This window comes from Cryptomeria japonica, chromosome 9, assembly GCF_030272615.1.
Source record: "Cryptomeria japonica chromosome 9, Sugi_1.0, whole genome shotgun sequence".
Taxonomy (NCBI): domain Eukaryota; kingdom Viridiplantae; phylum Streptophyta; class Pinopsida; order Cupressales; family Cupressaceae; genus Cryptomeria; species Cryptomeria japonica.
The window spans coordinates 110856663-110862971 of record NC_081413.1 but is presented as its reverse complement, the minus strand read 5'-3'; positions in this window follow the sequence as shown (position 1 = coordinate 110862971).

The window sequence follows — 6309 nt, the reverse complement described above, 5'->3', positions numbered from 1 at the left end:
TAAAGATTAGTTTTCAAATGTAGAATGAATGGACTATTTCCACAAGTGGGGGAATATAATACACAAATAACACTAGAGTTTGCATGGACATTGCAAGATAATATAGCCATTGTCAAGGGGTTGCATGTAGACACCATCATGATAGCTATTATAGAGGCAACTGGACTTTCTAAAATGGGGAAGATTATCTTAACACCCATGATGTAGTCTCAACCGGAGCAAAGTTTACCAGGCTGAATGGCCCACCTTTGCAAAATTCTAAACAAGGAACCAAGAGGGTTTCTTTACTAGAAAAATAGGCAGAGGTAGCATAATTCATAATTAGATATTTTTCTTGTGAGAGATGGATGTTACTGCTTTATTCACATCATTTCAAGATGCTCAATCACTTTTTCCATGGCCAATTAGTTAATGGTCTTAATTATTTAGCCTATTTCTCACCAGCATGGCGGCAAAGGTACACAACGGTAAGGACACAGGTCAGTACCTCACCACTACTTAATATCTCTTCTTGTAAAAATAATTTTAGCCATTTATTTTCCTAAAATGAATTGGGAGGAATTTTTAAAGGTTAAGATCATAAACATGTGAATTTGGGTTTGAGAGATAGAAAATTAAGGTTTAGAGGGTTGGAAAAAGGGGAAATTAGTAAGCCCCTATTAAATTCAGACTAAGAAGAATCATTTTTTTATGAGGAAAGAGACATCTCTTCCTCTGAAACCCCTAAATTATTGTTGTATCAAGAAGAGGTAGAGGAACCCCAAATGACTCCTCCTATAGACAAAACCCAAAGGCAAAATTTGGCTCATAAATATGCTATTGTACCCAAACCTAAGGGTACTGAGAAATGCTCTAAATAAAACAAGAATTAAGAAAAATTCAAAGCTCCAACAAGGGAAAATCAACCAAACCCTAGGGTAAAAACCCTTTCTACCAAAATAGCCAAGGGAAAGGAGAAGATTTCCTTTGCTAAATGGAAGGGGACTAAGGAAGAATATAAGTCTTCAAAAGGAAAGAAAGTAAAAATTGATGAGAGCCTTATAGTTGAACAAGAGGAGTCTAAGGATACACCTGTTACTTCTACGGGTAAAAAAAGAAGTCAGAAACTTCTATTTCTTTCGTTGAATCAAAAAGAAAAACTCACATTCCTACTACTCAAGTCCAACAATCTCAAACTATCACTCTTGTTTTATAGAAACCTCCATCTGTTGCTTCCCATGTTACTAAGAAAATATCGTTTGTGGCTAGAAAGGGAAAGATAAAGGGAAAGAAGAAAATGGAAGCTAAGGAATAGCAAGTCTCATCGATTGAAGAAGAATGGAGTCCTTAAGGGAAAGACAAAGCTTGGCATGGTTTTGGATATTAATTCAAAGATCATTAGTGAAAGATAATTCATATTTAGGCAAAGGCCTATAGTTGTGCAAGAAAGAGAAGTATCTTCTGAGTCTAATCCATAATAATTTAATAAAACTTCCCCAAATTGGGGAAAGAAAGAAGATGCTATAGTTTCAATGGAAATGCAATAACCTACAGGAGATTATGTTATCAAAGAATTGAGAGAGAAGAATGTGTGTGTTCAAAAAAAGGATGTTGCAAAATAAATAGAGGAGGAGGAAGAGATTGAAATATATGATATGGAAGAACCCCAACCTAAAGTAAAAGAAGGTGAATAATCAGAGAATATAATTTATAGGTTGGAGAAAATGGCTAGGGAGATAGAGGAGGTCATTGAGACCATCTTGAGACAAGACTTCGCCCCAATAAAAGAGCTACTCCTGGAAACCACTAACAACACTTAGGTGCCACACATCCCTTCCTCAATCTCTTAGCCTTCCATCATGCTCAAATTTTGGAAGCAAGTGAAATAGTTATAACTACGAGAGAAAGAATTGATAAGAGAAAGAGAGAAAATGTAGGAAATAATGGAAAATAAGCTACATGAATCAAAATCAAAAGTTGCAAAACTGAAGAATAAGGTGGAAACTATGGTTGTCATGGTTCCACAAATTTTCAAATGCAAACCACCAACATTAGTATATACACTATTTCTTTGGGAGCAATTTCTTAACTTCCAGTTTATGCAAATTTATTTATATTTTCCGTTTTTCAATTGTTTCTCCTAAAGATTTCTTTCATGTTTTACAGTCATCTTCTCCAAAATTATAGAATGCCTTGTGTGATTTTTTATATCCATAACCTTGTTGTGTTATACAACACTAGTTGGAACTGTTAGAATCAATGACAGTCCCAAAGACACTGGGGGGGGGGGGGGGGGGGGTGAATCAGTGTCTAACCAGTATACAGAATATTTATACTTATTTAAAACTTTGCATCCCAAAATAGTGTACCAGTAAATAATAATTAATGCAACAAATAAGAATAACAGAGACAACATAGAAAACACACCATAACACAAGATATTTAACGAGGAAACCCGGTGTGGGAAAAACCTCGGTGGGATTTGTGACCCACAATATTTACTCACTGGCCAATGAATAAATACTACTTACAATGAGGGGCCTGCACATGCAAGGAGGCCAACAGCCTAGAGCACACTGCTCAATAAAGAGTCACACTGACTACAAAATGGATTATCAAAATCAAATACAATGTACTACTTCAAAACAAAATCTCTCATGCCAGGTTCAGTACCGGTTTAAGCTCAATCAATAACCAAAACCTTCGTTGTCAACTATATCACCTTATACAAAATTGTCGTATACTTCTCATCCACCTCCTTACAAAAATGACCTATAAGATCTCATACATATATGAGTCTATTACAATGTACCATGTCAGCTTTTACAAAAGATAATTACATTACAAAACAATAAACAAAAGTTTATCCATGTCGGCCTGAGTGTCGGTATGCATTGTTGCCGATGTCGGTGAAGTGCCTATCGGTGTATGTAGAAGTCTATTGTCGGTGTCGGTATCTGCTAATTGGTTGCCAGATGATTGCCAGTTGGTTGCCATCAATGAAAACATAAAATATTTTCATAAGAGTGTATAATGCCAACAATCTCCCCCTTTGGCATTAATGGCAACACTCATGAGAAAAATCCAAAAGTTGTTTCCAAAAACTGAAGTCCAAAAAGATTCCAAAAAGATGTGCTCCCCCTGAGCAAGTGATCTCCTCTGTATAAGTATTTTTCTCTCCACTACTCCCCCTTTGACATCAATGACAAAGGTTTGTCAAAAATGATCAAACGAGTGCAAAAATTTCACCCCAAAGTCTCTAGCTAGAATTGATTACAATGAAACCTTTGCACTGGTAGCTAGAATTGAGGCAGTCGGATTATTTGTTGCATTTGCAACACACAAAAACTATAAACTATATCAAATGGATGTAAAATGTGCATTTTTAAATGGTGATCTTGAAGAGGAAGTTTACATTGAACAACCTGATGGATTTTTATTGACAAGTGATAAAGATACAGTTTGTGATTAAGGAAAGCCTTATATGGATTGAAGCAAGCTCCTAGAGCTTGGTATGCTAGATTGGACAAATATCTTTTGAAGCTTGGTTACACTAAAGGTAATGCTGACAACAACTTATATTTCAAAGTGACTAATGAAGACATCTTGGTTATTGAAGTTTTTGTTCATGACATCATTTTTGGAGGAGAAGATGGATTATGTAAAGACATTGCTAATAAGATGCAGGAAAAATTTGAAATGTCTATGACTGGGGAGATAAAATTATTTTTAGGATTGCAGATTTCATAGACTGATAAAGGTATATTCATATGTCAAACAAAGTACTTGAAGGAATTACTAAAGAAATTTGGTATGGAAAACTCTAAACCGGTAGGTACTCCTATGACTATAATTGATAAATTGTCATTGAAGGATGATTCAGCTCCTGTTAATCCGACAAGATACAAATCTATGATTGGAGGTTTACTGTATTTGACACAAACAAGACCTGATATAATGAATGTAGTGTGTATTGTTTCAATATTTCAGAGTAATCCGAGAGAAAATCATGAATCAACAGTGAAAAGGATTTTCCGACATCTACAAGGCACAACAAATCTTGGTTTATGGTATCCTAAAGATAAAATTTTTGATTTATGTGCATACACCGATGCTAATTGGGAAGGAGATGTAGATGACAGAAAGAGCACCACCGGTGGGGAATTCTTTCTTGGTAGCAGATTGATTTCATGGTTGAGCAAGCAACAGAGTTGTACATGATTATCAACAGCAGAATCAAAATATGTTGTAGCAACAACTAATTGTACTTGGGTATTATGGATTACGCAAATGTTGAAGGACATAAATGTAAAATGCAAAGAACCTATAATCATTTATTATGATAATTCAGTAGCAATTGATATATCTAAGAATTCGGTATTTCACTCTAAAACTAAACATGTTTCTATCAAATATAATTTTTTGAAAGAGAATGTTGAAGCAAAAGAAGTGAGATTGGTTTATGTGAAAACTAAAGAGCAGATTGCAGATATCTTTACTAAGCCTTTGCCTAAGGAAACTTTTGAATATCTCAAAGAGCAGATTGGAGTTATACCCTCACCGGTAGAGACTTAGACTGTTGATGATTGGCATCAAACCGACAGAATTTACAAAGAAACATTTTTCCTGGCTTTGATGGAGGAGAGCTACTTCTGAGGGGGAGTAGTTGGAGAAGTTGGTTATAACAATTGGTATTTATATTGCTTTGGCATTTGATGTCAAAGGGGGAGAGATATCTATGGAAAAACAAACATTATCCTCTGGGGAGAGATTATTCATTGGGGGAGAGATATATAGTCTTTGCATTTGTATTTTGATTTCTGGTATTGATCTATTCTGGAGATTGTTGGTTTTTGGTTTTTGACATTCTATTTTGGCACTTAGATGTTTTTCCATCTTGTGTTGCCATCAATGCCAAAGGGGGAGATTGTTGGTATTATGGATGTGTTGCATTGTTTTTGTCATTGATGTCAACACTTATCCTTCTGTAGATCTTTGGTTATGTTCACTGGCAAGTTCAGTGACTTATGCACAGTCACCAGTATTTGGTTCACCGGTAGGTTATATTGTTCACCAACACTAAGGATGACTTGTTATCATCTGGAGATCACTTGGTTATGTCAAAGACATGGTTTGGACACTTGGTTTTGGTATTTTGGTTATTAGTCTAATCGGGTTGACATATTTGTTGTTACCGACAAATTGGTCTAGGTTATGGACCGACATGCATTATCTATTCCATATCAACACGACACGTCATGGAGATGATTTAATCCATTGGATATTATTGTAATTTTATTGAGCTGACATGATGCATCACATCTTGACTTGTTGTAATTGATTTAATTGTAATATTCTTGTTAGCTGACCTACACATTTGGTCTTAGGTTTTGGTATATATGTAAGATCTCATTTGTGAGATGATGTATGTAAGGTAATAGGTAGAACGTATATGGTTATGGTATTGTAACATGGTATGTGCAAATATAGAAGATCATATGAGCAGACCATAGAGAAGGTGATTATCAGAGCTTAACTGGTACTGAATCCAACATTGGAGATGCTACTTTGAGCAGTACATTATCATTGGATTTAATCATCCAATTGTAGCCAGTGTGATTCCTATTTTGTGATTGAGCAGTGAGCTCTAGGCGGTTGGCCTTTCTACATGTGCAGACCCCATTTGTACACACATACTATCTACAGTAGTTCACCTCCTTGATCTGATCTTAAACATTTGATTTTCTTATCGGTTTCATTCTCTACCATTGCTTTGAATAATTTGAACTTCCCAAAAGCTTCTGATTTCTCCCTGAGAAAAGTAACCCAGCATATTCTAGAATAACCATCAATGATTAGCATAAAGTATCTATCTCTAGAAGGGTTGAAATAGAGTTTTACATCCATAATACCTTTTTGTATGTAGGAGATGTTCAATTAAGATCATTTTGTTCTTACTTAAAGAATGAAGAAAATAGAGGCAGTGAAATGCTCACATATAGGTGATGTAGGAGCATCCCTAGTTCTTGGCAATCTTGCATCAACCAAAAAACATTTCTTTTTCAGTTTATTTTTTGTTTTGTAGTTTCAACATTTCTTTCGGCATTTTGTTCTTGTATTTTCTCACCAAATGTTGCAGAGCTGGATTGTTCTTGTGAACATGATTATCTTCCTTACCCCAAGTCCACAGGATGTTTGGATCTTTTTCTGGCAAGTTATCGCTTCTGAATTCTGAGACAATTTTTTGGCTTAGAACACTGGAACCATTTGGACCTATTCTACTATTAGCGAATCTTGCAGATCCTTTCCTAGCTTGTAGAGCTCCAGCTT